This window comes from Pinus tabuliformis, chromosome 7 (genome assembly GCF_031772625.1).
Source record: "Pinus tabuliformis cultivar Carrire ecotype Pingquan chromosome 7, CPIR1, whole genome shotgun sequence".
Taxonomy (NCBI): Eukaryota; Viridiplantae; Streptophyta; class Pinopsida; order Pinales; family Pinaceae; genus Pinus; species Pinus tabuliformis.
Window position 1 is genome coordinate 2073943443 of NC_142293.1, and position 14484 is coordinate 2073957926.

A 14484-nucleotide genomic window follows, 5' to 3' on the forward strand; every position below is an offset into this window, starting at 1 on the left:
TGAGGAACATGCTGGCTGGACCCTCCTAAGAAAGCTTGTGACGTTAAGACCTGGGTTGTAAGCTTACTCTATTTTATATTTAATGCAATCAATGATGTTTTCCTATGTCTCGTACGCAATGTACTAAATAGCTCATGATTTCTTGACTTTATGGGTAAATAGTTCTTTGTTGTATCCAATTATGTGCTTTGTTGTATTTCCTTGCTTTTTTTCAGGTTGATTACTCATTAGGAGAAGGAAGCGGAAGCTGGAGCAGCGAAATGGAACTTCATCGACCACCGGTTGAGGTAGGCCTCTAACTTGAATTATTTAAGGAGAATTGTTGTTGATTTTTCCTTGTTTGTGACTAGACCCACTCTAGGGCTAGAGGGGTTGCATCTGTCCGCAGAGGGAACACTTTCCTGCTTCACAATCCGAAAGCCAGAATTAGGGCCATGAAAAGACTTCCCTGGGGCCAGACCTCCCTGGACTTTTCTGGAGCTATTTGTATTAATAACCCCGTTCACCTCTAATGATTTCCTTCCTTAGTGTTTGCGCTAGAAGGATATGATAAGGAGAGGACACAGTAAGAGAAATATTGAAATGCCTCTGCGCAGAATGGGTGGGGCCAAGCCAAGGCCAAGAAAATAAGAAGGGATCACCTTACTAAGCTGAGCTGAGCCCCCCTCTTCCCCCCAATATATAAGGCAATGACTAGTTTTATATAACTATATATATAATATAGCCCCACACAACACCATAGAAAGAAGCCCACTCTTTGAGGGGCTAGAGATAGGGGCCTTATAGGAGGTAAGTATGGAAATTCCATGCATATTTGAATTCTCTATTTTGGGGACTCTCCTATCTCTATCTCATGCCTGGCCAAAGTAAGGACTCCATAATATAGGCAAGAGATAAGAAAAAATCCAAAGTGTGAAGCCGCTTTTCCCTTCGGGGGCAAGGAATAGGTGAACTCAGTGGTCTCATGATCAATCAACATGCAGTGGCGAGAAAGTAGGTCCCCAGAGGGAGACGTAGTGGTCTCATGATCAACTTCACCCTATACTATCAGGATAGCTATCATCCATAGAGAATGAATCTTGTCCATACCCCATAAATGCAACACTGTCGCTCCCTCAACCCCCGAATATCTTAAGAGGGCCCTTGACCTAATAGTGCTCTCCCTCGACTGGAAATCTCTCTATTAGGAAAGAACCTTATGTCAACTGCATGACATACGTAATAGATCCTAGCCCTATCTATTCTCATTACATCCATCCATGCGATCACTTTAGAAGAGATGCATCCGATCCCGTTGTACACACACATTTCTCGATGTCTCTCTTAAGATAGGGAGATGGAAATGGAGATAGAGAGGCGCCCTCAACATTACGTGTATCACTTTCGTTTTTCCACCAACACTTTCTTTTTCAATAGTTCTATTTTGGATCTTAGATTAGATCTTCATTGTGTATTTTTTCAAGGAGCAGCCCTTCCTTTGTATTACCATGGTGTATTGATACAGTGCTCCCTACGTACATCTGGGAGTCTACAGTTGGTTGAAAGAGTGGAATTGGAAAAAAGCGGCGAATGCTTTATCAAGGAGGGAGTTCACTGTAGTCCTTCATGCGTGACTTCCCCACCATAAGTCCTGGTGTTCAGCCCATCACCCCCGTTCATCTCTTCCAGAGGGTCACAGATAGAGATAGATTATAAATCCTCAGGGCCACTCCAAATCTGCCATAGAGATCTTAATAGGGGGAAAGGATAGGTAGGCTAGTTAAGGTAGGGGAGACAACTGCAGAGAAGTGGTACATGCCAATAGTGAGTGCTAGTAAGAGCCACTACAACTTTTTTCTCTCTTTGGTTCCTGAAACATCCGATTCTGTGTAGCCAGATGGAGCGATGCTGCTGGGAGTTGGTGGGACTTCTTTCTTGGTGACTGAATCTCCAGTCCTTTGGTGTGCTAGGGAGGACAGGGTCTCGTATATATAGGTCATGGCATGGATTGGGTAGGACAGGACCTAAATGGAATGGCCCATGAGTCTAAACATGATATGAGAAGATCCCTCCCTTTCTATTTATCTAGTGACGAAGTGTAGTGAGCGACAACAGGGAATGGTGAGGGAAACCTTTCAAAACCTCTGCCTCCCCTTATTTATATATAGCAGGGGAAAAATGAGTAGGATGCCCCCAACAAGGTGAGGGTGAGCCTATCAAACTCTCAACCTATGGGAGAGGGATTTATCGCTCGTCCATCATATGGGTGAGGGTGAGCCTGTCGAACTCTCGACCTATGGGAGAGGGATTAATCGCTCATCCATCATATGGGTGAGGGTGAGCCTGTCTAACTCTCGACCTATGGGAGAAGTAACGAACGCTCGACTAAAAGGCGGCCATCGCTCAACTATTAAAGAGAGGGAAAGATGTTCAAACCTTTGCCCCCTCCTAATTGGGTGAAAATGACAAATTCATGACTGGGCCTTGTTCATGAAGGATTCCCTCGGACTCAGATCTCAATCACTTCAACCATCCTCTAGACCGGACACTACCAGGATGATCACATCTTTCATTATGGTGCTCCCAGTGTACACGGGCACTAAGAGGCAAGCAAAGAACAACACAACTTTAGCTTCCAGATCCATGAGACCTTGAGGGGTCTTTTGACCTCTATCAACGAGCTGTCATACCACTCCCAGACCCTTGTAGATATCCCAGGACAACTCACACCACACGAACTAGATGACTTCCTCTAAACCATGGTGTACATGATGCAAGCGAATGCACCTTCGTCAATGATACATCGATGGATGATGATTTTTGTCATCGTGATGGGTATTTGAAATGCAATATATGATGATATCCTTGGCTCAGATTTGTCCAATTCAAAGGTCATTAAACGCAAGTTAGATGGGTTGATGGCACCCAGAGCTCATAGTAAAGCCTTCTTCTGGGAAGGACAGGTTTCGAGGACCTCTAATGATGACATGGCAGTGGGTGATTGAGCCAAGTCATCCACAATACCATAGCTATGAGGAGCCCTCACATGTGGGTTATGAGTAATGTGACATAGAGGCACTTTTGGTACACATGGTGTATGGTCACTACTAGGATGTAGAATCTGCAAGGGAATAGTTGAGGGTTTAGTGTCATTGTGCTCTGCTGGATTCGGCTTAGTGTAGCCATAAGTCCAGTTTTGAGTTGAAGGTGTATGTGTGACAAGTTCATGTAGATATTCTATAGGATGGATCTCTTGGTTGGGAAGGGTTAGAAGGTCGGTAAGAGTCTGAAGGTTGGTAGGGGATAGGCTGGTGCCTCCCCTCCTATTGGTTAGTTACTACCCTTTGCTAAAGGAAGGGGTTTTGCAGCACCATAGGTTATAAAGCATTAGGGTGTTGTTGTTGAATGTTGTTATTCCCTTGTGAGGGATTAGTACCATAATGACCTAGCATTTCCTCCCTCCTACCCTACTACTACTACTCCTTTTTATTCGTCCCCATTTTGAAATGTGTACCACTTAGTGCTTGCTCACTGATCTCTACTAGATTCCGAAGGATTTATAGTCTAACCTTCAAGTTCTTGCTTGCTTGAAATAGATTCATCATCTGGGATGGATCTGGATCTGGTAAGAAAACTATCCTCATCTCCATCTTCCATACCTGGTTGATCTCTTGATCTCTCTCTCGATTTGTGCTCAATCAAAGAAAACTGAGATCAAGGATACTTCTAACAGATCAGTTTCATTAAGAAAAGACCGCGTGAGAAGCACTTAGTCCGGGAACTATAGCCTAACCCAAACTTTGAAGGTTGGCCATCAAAGAAACAGGATTTGAATGAATTGGTAGTCACCCAAGCGGGGAAAGCCCTGGTAGTGCCCAGTGTCTAATATAAGAGACCCCTACAAAAATGAGTCAAGAAGAGCCCTTTTCTGAATCACAATTGGGGGAAACCCCAACTGATTCTCATCCCTCACCCTCTGACGAAGGTGAGCTCTCTATATATTTCCTCATTCAATCACTCTTATATAAAATGTCATTACCATAATGAATACTCAGATTTCTGTTGCCATATTCAGATAGATCTCTAATTAGACCAACGAATTGGAATCATCCAAGCAACCTCTCAATCCTAAGATCAACAACTGAACGATAGTCATTTGCAACAACAAGTACTACAAATTCCTCCATTGAATTGCAACAAGGCCAAACACCGAAATGATTAAAAAGGGGGGCCGGCCTTACACAAACAGCTGGGCTTCACAACCAATCACGAAATGGCTGCTATAGTTAGTCAGATGGTGGAATTAGTATGGTTGAAATCACTTCACCATTGGCACAAATCGCTCATGCCCTTATATCATCCCACAATCATCCTACCCAGTACCATCATGGGATATTCACCAAGAAACCCACCCAGGAAGTTTGTCCTAAACATGAAATAAACCCTCCAAAGACCTCCTCACAATCCCAGAAATCATTTTACCATGTGGAAGGAACTGTCGTGCCCCAACCCATCTATCTCTAGACTTCCTTTCATGTACACAAGATTTAAGGTAAGATTCGACTGTCAACAATCCATATCAATTAGCTTTAGAGCGGAGGAATCCATCTACTAATGGTTTGCCTATACCCAGTAGCGTCTTATAATTCATTCTTGACATGCTGAGGGGCACTCAGTTACAAGTTGCAACTCACTCATTTACCCACCCCATCAAGGAAAGTAATAGATGCTACTCAGCCCTTATACAACATAGATGAAATCTATAAACACAGATCCCACATGTAGAATCATGCATCTTTCAGAGGGAACTCTATCCTTTCTTTTCTTCTATGTCGAAAGCATCCAACCAGCCCATAACCTATCTCTCTCTTCCCATACAGTGGTTCAAACTTCCCTACCTCAAGACCACAATCATTTGACCTACCAATAAGTCCATCTACAATTTTGGGAATTTCACCAGCAACAGTAGGTGGGAACATGCTTTCGTGCCTCCATAGTCAGTCCAGCGGGAACTCAATAATGAATTCATGCAAAGTAAAAAGGGGAATCTACCAACAATCTATCATATATTATCGATCTATCATATATTATCGAGGAGAATGACTTGCTCCCTTTAACACCCTACCCATGCCCCAGCCAGTCAGCTACTATTATAGTAGCCTTTAGTACACACGTATGTTGTGTTCCTGGGTCTCCTTCTGATCATTACAATCTGACATTGAGGGGAAACCCACTCTTAGACTCTAGCTAGTAGGAATGAATCAAATAGGCTCATAAAAAAGAACAACTTCTTTTCGATTCGGGTTACACACAACAAAAGGATGCTAATCGTTACATTGGTAACCAGGGAAATACAACTAATTGACCGGACCAATCAGGTATGCTCAAGAAATATTCGGATAACACCCTACCAATACCTCTATTGTTACATTAAACGAGGACCCAATGTTGTTGTCATTCTATCACTCACCACTCACCTAAGATTGACAGGAAACAACATTGACTCAAAGGTAGGAGGGGAAATCGCTGTAACTATGCATAAACCCTACACACACAAGGTGGGACACTACCACTTGCACAAGATAGACTACCATTATGACAAACAACATGATAACTACTAGTACCAATACGCATCTCATTATTCAGGCGACCACCTACATTACTTTCACCACCTCACATTTACACACTTTAGGTCTAGCTATCGGTACGCCCAGCATCAGACACCCCCTAATAAGCTCTTAATTACTAAGCTCTGTAGGAACAAAGGGGTGATCCTGCTAAGTCCACTTACAATATGGGGCTTTTTAGGACTTCAATCCTTCGCCTATTTATATATAAAGAGCCAGAGAAAGACCCATCACTGGTGAATGATTCAGTTGAAGAACCAATAGGAACATATCCAAATGTGGGAACATAGATTCCAGTTGTGAATACCAGAACTACACTAATAGGAACTTGAGATATTGGAACATCACTCCTAGAAACACTAGTTCATCTCAGAACATCTATACATATAGGAACACGGAAAAATATTGAACAGTGCTGATAGGAGCATGAAATATCAGAACAACACTCACACTTCAAAATGTAAGAACTTCATAAGGGCGAAACACCTACAGATGCTAATATATATAGATTATTCAGTTAGTGATTGAGATCGAAATGAAGTGCTAGGCACCCCTTGAACTGGCAAAAGATGCAGGCACAGTGATTTCTTCAACCTTAAGAGGGAGATAGCTAAGTGATAGAGAAGAAAACAATAATATAGATGGGGGCAGGAGAGAAAGAGACAAAGGTAGATTCAAAGTTCCGAGTCCGGGATCAATTTTGAGATTCTTCAGTTCCTGGTGAAGATCCAGACTGAAAGGCCATCTTTCCAGGGGATATTTGCCCAAGTCAATATAAGTTTTGGTTGGAAATCGAAAAGAGGTGCCATTTGTTGGATATTGACCTCGAGTCCATTCCCATTCCAACGCCTCCTCCAGGCCCACACTAAGTAGCATATGCATTATTCCTCATTGACATGTTGAAAACCATGACAGATCTCATATCCTATAAAAAAATAATTCCATTAGTTAGTGCTCATTCCCTTGTCTTTAGATGTTCTATAACTATTTGCTAGCCTATGGTGATGTATTACTATGTTGCTTGTTATTATGGTTTTATGAGTTTCTATTTGTGACTTTGGGTTATAAACATTGGGACATGACTCCACCTTTGACCTCTATGAGAATTGGATTAAGAAATATGATGTTATAGCAAAGCCCTTTCTTTGGGATTAGTGTGATTGGTTTTATCCTATTAGCTTATTCTTTTTTATTACTATACAATCCCCAACAATAACTAAAAATGACCTTTTGAAATAACTTGAAGATGGAGTCTTTTTATATATAGTCCTGTTAGAAGCAGGCCCTGGAGCATTGGATTAGTTTGAATAGGGAGAGGGAGGCCCTACCAGAAGCAATAGAAGCAAGTTAGTTAGTGAGTGGGTGAGTGAGTGACTAGGGATGCATGAATTTCTTTCTTGAGCGAATAACCAAAAGAAAGGAAGTAATCAAGGCTAGAGAATGAAGCAAATTAGATTGCATAGAGGGAGGGATAAGCTTAGGATAGTCCTGCTGGTTTGTCTGGCCTGAAGCTTGTCAAAATAGTAATGCTATGTCATCTAAAGGAAGGGGGGCACCTAAATAATAGATAGCCATAACAAGGTTATTCAAAATAGTCCCTTCCCGTGGAATATGAAATTCAAGGTGCGAAGCCGCTTGTCCCTCCAGGGGCAAGGTCAATTATAGAATTTGAAACTCTAGGATCTGAAACTGACTCTCGAACAGAAGGATCTCTAAGTGAATATGGAACTGGCTATGCAGGATCTGATTCTGTCTATCAAAATGGAAAGGATGCCTAAAGGGCTTTGACTCTACTACCTTAACCCTAGCTCTTGGCTCATGGATCAATTGGTAAAAAAGAAACTGCACCCGCATCTGCTTCTCAATCTCGATTTGGAACTATAAGGGATGTTGGGCGATATGGTAGCAGAGAAGTTGCTTAGACTCCGTCAACTTGATCTAGAACCGGGTAACGAACTGCTAGCACGGGATCTTGGTTTGATGCTAGAACCAATGGCACTGAATCCGTCTATGTATAAATAGAGAGGCACGTGACTGGTTAAAGTGTATATATATATGTTTTCTTTGTAACAATTCTAAACTATCTATCAACATCTCTGCTTACTGCATTGTTTCCATTCCTTCCTAGTCTTTCTTCCTTCCTAGCCCTCTCCATGTTTGTTTATATAGCATACAATGTCCAGGTTCTATATAGTCAACAATGCTCAGGTTCTAGCAGTGAGCATCGCATCCTTCTATTGGATCATCACTTATATGGGTAGGAAAGCGAAGGTATAAGCCCATGATTAGTGGCGTCATGGAATTATGTCAGTGTCTATGATCCCAACACCAGCTTTGGAATTGGTGGTGCGTCCACCTTTTGTGCCTTTTCTTACTCAGATGCTGCTGGCTTTCTGCTCTCTACTACTACCTTTGCTCTCACCTATGCCCTTGCTATATCATTTACAAGTTCCAGGTAAACAAGCTCATTGGCATTAGCTTGATCAACTGGATCAATTGGTTCAACTAGCAAAGATGCTTATAGTATTGCTCCTACCTATGACTATGCCTTTGATGCTACTGAAATAGGTTCTGCTACTAGACGATTTTCATATAGATATGAAACAGGCTATTATGGTTCTCCAATGAATGGATCTAAAACTGGTGATGGGTAAACAAGGAAAACTTCCTATGCTCCTACTGCTACCTTTGCCCTAGGTCTTGGCTTTGCTGGGACTGGCTTTGGATCTTATCTATATACTGATACTGGTGGTAGTGTTGGATAAGTTGATGCTGGTATTGGATCTGGATAACGAAGGTGAGAATCTGGATATCAATCACAAACATCTGAATCACGATCTAGATCTCAAATTGCGGGATATGCTATTGAAGATGCTGGTGGTTCAACTGATTAAACAGAAGAACCTAAGGTGACTGTACTTGGTGCTGGTTCAAGGTAAACAACTAGTGTTGTTGTTGGTTCTTTAACATGTGTTGCTTTGTGCTCTATTGCTACTAGATATGTTGCTGAGTCCATTGGGTAAGCCAGTGATGATGCCTTTGATCCTGCTTGCTTTTATGCTTATGGGTATAGAACTGCTCATGCTACTAATGGAAGGTATGCTACTGGTACTATATCAAGAGCTTATACACATGCTTAAATCTGGAATGAAAGCACCATCAACTTAAGTAGGGAAAGATGTTCAAAGCTTCAAACTGCACTTACTGCACTTAGAGGAAGAACCCATTCCAAAGCATCGGGATGTGAGGGAGTTAGGGATAGAAGGGGTTTCGAGACGAGAAGCATACCTTTCCTCGCTTGAATGGATTGGAAGTCTATATGGATTTGCAGCCAGTATTGCTCCAGTGTTGGGACTCTTAGTTGGTTGATAGCTCTACATATGTTCCTTACGGACTGAAATCCTAGTTGTCGGTACTTTATATGCTTACCGCTACGAAAGACTCAAAGCTCACTAGCTTGACGAGAACTTTCTTTAACAAATGTCACTAGCGCTATCATCTGGGACTTGATAAGAACCTGGTTATTCAACCAGGTTGGTGTGGCCGAAGCATTAGAAGCTAACTGAGGCTTACCAACTTGAAACTTGCCAAGAAAAAACCTTTTTTGACTCAATAGAATGACTGACCTAGATGACCATCAGCTTGCTGAGAATGTTCGTTAGTTCGTTAACCGCTTCCTCTATTCATGACTCACTTGACGAGAACCGAGCCTCTGACTACTTTTTATATTGGTTCAAATGGGTTGGTTTGGCTTCCTCAAGTACTGAACCTACCTCACCAGCTGGATAAGCAGCAACAGTGGCTTAAGAAAACATCTTTGGATAATCAAAATCCAAAGTGGTGGGTCTAGTGGCAGGGCTAGAGACTACTGGTTGGTCTTTCTCCTCCAAATCATGATTAGGAAGAACAAAGACATTGAATGAATATATAGTGAAGAGAGCTATGCATCGTGAGTGAATAGCTACTCCTCTGAGTCTCCATACTCATTGGTATTGTTGTTATCGCTCGCATATGGGTCTTAGCCTACTACTCGTATTGTAGCTCCACTTTGCTTTACAAGCTTGACCGATTAGAGTCATTTGTCTGAATGAGTGATCACTTTGGTCCTCATTTAGAGAAAGACTCTCTCCCCTAATCCAATGAAGCTCATGAAGCTACTTTGACAACTGGTGAAACTGTTGATGCTCTGAGACCATTGAGCCGGTGAGCCGGTGAGGCCATTGATACCTTTGCTACTACGAAAGCATCAAGCTTGTGATGCTCCGAAAGAGAAACACGTGGACTAATCCCATAAACCACTACGCCTACTCATCGGTGCGAGGAGAGCGCCTACCAAAAGCTCAGCCTAGAAAGATGGAAATCTTGATTCGCTCCAATGGCGAAGAGAAGCTCCGAACCTAAGGAATGAATTGTTTTCCGTCTCGTCCTCATCATGAAGCTCATTGGCCTAGACCTCCACAGTGGCAGTGGCTTAAGAACCAAACCAACCTCCTTCCTTTCTCTCTTCATTCTGGACCAGCGGCTTTCCCTTATATGCTGACACTACGACAAAACTCTTCACTTGACTTGCTTGTTTGCCTTGAACTTGCTTTCCTATCATGCTGGAACTCCACTGACCTCACTGACCAACCCACTGAATAAGGAAAACACTGGTGAAGCTGACCTCCCATCCAATAGCTAGGAAACTAACCCAATAGACCTACCAAAGCACAACTGACCAACCTGGCTGGGAAAGGTTAAAGACATACTCCTCAATTCAAAGGCGGCACTCAAGGCTTTGTCAAGGGGGGTATTTGTCAGGGTTTTTTCCATGGTTTGGTCAGGGTATACTATTGAAAAGGATCTCATTCAAGGATTTTTCCAAGGGTGTTTTCAAGGTAAGGAATACTATTTGGATTTCTCAGCACTGGTTAATGAGACCATTGCTACTATTGAGCCATTAGTGTTGCTAGTTCTACTGGTTCTGGTTAATCAAGCGAATCACCCGGATCAACTGCTTAGTCTGGACCTATAACTGCAACTTCTGCATTCCTAGTCTTTGTCTTTGCTGACGGTGCTTAGACTATGCTTATACTGGTGCTTATAGCTCTGCTACTGATAGCTTAGATGCTGGAACAACTGGTACTGCCTCCCTAGCTTCTGCCCTAGCTTATGGCTTTGCCTCTGTCCCAACAAGCTATGTCTTTGCCTTTGCTACTGATGGTGCTACTGGATCTGTAAGGTATGCTGCTAATGGATAGACACGGGATGTACCAAAAGTTGGAACAAGCTATCGAACCAAAAAGGGTGTTGGGCGAAGTAATGCCTGTCCACTGCCACACACTAAAGCGCCCACCATTGCCTTTGCTGCCTACTCTAGGTCATCAAGGTCAGCTGGAACAAGCTCTCAATATAGTGGTTTTGGGTCATAAAAAGGTGTTGAATACACTGAATAAAGAAACAAAACTGCCCCATGCCTTTGCTGCTTTAACCACTCGTGCTGCTGCCTCTACTCTTTTCTATGCCTCTGTTGCTGGTGCTAGAACTGGGGCCAATACTGTAGCTAGATCTGTTACTGGATCTAGAACTTCTCACGCTACTATCTTTGCTGCCGGTTCTGGATCTACTTATACTGCTCCTTCAGGTATTGTAGATATATCTGCCTTTGCTAGGGGTTGTGCCCGGTCAACTGCGTCTTCTCCTGGGGGATTTGGAACATCTGCATCCGCTACTACCTTTGCCTCTACTACTTAAGCTCCCTCTATAGCTGGGACTTAAGCTGCTGCTATCTCTGCTACTGCATCTACTAATGCTAGTGTTGGATCAACTTATGCTAGTGGATCACCTTTCGCTGGTGGGTCTCCAACAATATATGCTACATCTACTCCTGCTAAAGGATATGAAACTAGTACGGGGGTTTACCTTCACTCTGGATCTATACTATAAATGGATATGGGACTGGGATATGGTATTGACAATGAATGGATATGGATAAGCTCCTACCTTTCCTACCTCTGTTCTTGGTAGTAGGTAAGGCATGGGAATCAAAAGGGTAGGCATACTAGAATGTGCATAAAGGAACAAGGGTGAATGTACCAAAACCCGGAACACATGATAGATGTGCATATGAATCTGTTGGTTATTCATTGGGGACTGGCTCTGCTGCTGGTGTTGTATCTACTCCTGGTAATGGTGCTGGGTCCTAACAATATACAAAATCACTTGCTTAAACAACTCAATTAGCTGCTAGGACAAGAAGATATGCTAGGCAAGGTGGTGGATCTACTTGTGTTGTGTTGGATCTTTGATTGGAACAAAAAGCAAACTAGTGCTACCTTAGCTGCTTCCTCTACTCCTACTGATGGTGGTGGATAAGCTGGGATGAGAAGGGATGTTTCTGGCCTTGTGCTACACCCAGATCAAATGTTAGCCAGCCATTGCCAGACAACCGACCATTGATTTCATTTCCATTGCCAGCTGCATTTCCCCTCACACATTTGCATTTCAAGCCAACTAGACAGCTAGACAGCCAGCCATTCCCCCATGCATTTCCCCCACCATTTCCAGCCATCTCTAGCTACATGTTCTTTTCCTTCCCAGTCATTGTTAGCTGCATGTTCTAGTTGTGTGGGCCTGGGTGTAGCAGGACAAATCATCTTGAGATTGAGTAGACCAAGCCACCATTCTGCAGTAGGCGTATGGTCAATTCCCCCCCTCACTAGGAATCATTTGACTCAAATTATCGGGGAGAGAAAAATGAGTATTCTTCGGTTCATGGCTAGCCCCACTCCACCCATGAGGAATCCAACTCAAAAACTTTCCCTCTCATACACCCCATGAAAATTGGTCTTCCTCTTTGTATAGGCGCCTGCAACTGAATGAACGTAAGTAGGTTGGCAGACGGATAAATGTGTGCACTGATTCACATATAATGGGTAGGCCTTTCTACGAAGTGCTACGTGTTATGCTTAGTCTTAGCTTTGTATGTAATCTGGGTGTGTAGGAGAAATAGGCTCATTGGTTGGAGGAGCAAGTCCTGGATAGACAGAGCGAATAGAAGCAGTTGACGGGCGGGTGCATCCAGCTCTTCATTGATGTCCAATGGGGTGAAAGGTCATTTTTGATTGACCCTAGTCCATGCGCAGTTTCTATATTCCCACCCCAAAGTGAGTAACTAAGCTATAGAAGTAGTGAGTTATTCAGATTAGCTTGTGTTACCTTCCTACTAGCCTGCCTTTTCTATAGATAGAAATACATATTTCTTAGGTATGTAGGAACCCTTTTACCAATTATGTGGTTATTCTCGTTGCAATCATAAGGTTACTACCAATTCGATCATCAGTTTACTATAAAAAAGGTGAAGTGACTTCGTTAGATCAATTTGCTAGTACCCCAGCTTGAATGAAGCATCAATGTGGCCCAGTCAAGAATAACACCGAGTGGGGGAATAAATTGATTAATTGACCATTCTAGGTGGGTGGGGGAATATGGTGACTATGTGCCTGTTCTTAGTGGGAATAAAGGAAAGGCAATCTATATTCATGCTTGGGTGGGTGGAAAATAGAAGAAAACAAATCTGTAGTGTGGAGATGGCAAACTATTTGACAAGGCCCGTTGATTCAATTGGACAAAGCCCATCGAATGCAATAAAGATTTTCTAGAGAATGGGATGCTAGGTGGCGTAAACTAGAATGGGAAGGGGGGAAGGATGCATCTAAAATGGAAAGAGGGGTATGACCGATTGAACTGATTGATGAATAACATCAATTCGAATGGAATCAGAGGATGCGTAAGCAGGCTTGACCATCGGGAAAGGAATTAACGAATCAATTAGTGAACCATCCCACCTTGAAATGCAGAGCCATCTACCAGATCATAAAAACTAGTTTAGTTTGTGTTCACTCTCCACCCTAGGGAAAAAGGAATCGCCAGGAGGGCGTTACCTACTCCTCAATCGGTTTCAATTACTTTGAAGAAATATATAGAGAAGCTGCATGAAGCGCATGACTAAATGCATGGTCAAATACCAAACGAGATGCACCAAATGAGCTGCAACTTGAGATGCAACTTCCATGGGGATTTCGGAGTTTCACCTTTCTTTCATGAAGATTAAAACCCTGTTCCTCATCCCTGGGTGGAAATAAGTGAGCGTACTAATGTCCTTAATAATGGGTTTTGAATTTGAATCTCTACGTAGCCCAAGCGAACTCACCGCTTGAGATCTTTACTAAAATAGGAATCTAAGTCGAAAGTTAGATCTGCATGAGGTGTGTAATGCATAACACATGATCAATGAAAGAGAAAGAATGTTGTTTCTTGACCTCCCCCACCCGCCTTCGATAAGAAATCACCTTTCCTCGCCTGGGTGGTATATATTCTGTGTTTGAGACTCTCCTAGTGGACTAATTCCATAGTTGAACTGGGTTTAAAACAGAGCTAGCGGTGGGTGGAGGGATCAATCGATGGGTAGAGGAGGTGCAGGACTTTGTCCCATAAGCCGGAATAAGGGCCCGGTGTTCCCATCCAGACGGGGTGACGCACGGGTCTACTACCTCACTCTACTCACTTCCACAGGGTTCTATCTCCTCAGCATGATGGGTCCGTCTCCTCGCCCAGAGGAAAAACCTATGAAAGCTTGGCCCGTCATGATGAGAAGGAAATGGGATGGTCTAAGGAAGCTTAGTCCTTGGTCCATGAAGAAAAATCATATCTCTCTCGATGGAAGGCTATATAAGCTCTATGGGTTTGGTTATCGTGGCTCTAGGTGGGGTCTGCCAACCCCACTTTCATAAGCGTCTAAGTTGGGTTTTAGCTTAAGCGCTATTTTTCCTCGACACTAGAGGAGGGATAGCTAGCTCGAGTAACCGTATAGATGATGTACCTATACTAATGTAGTTGG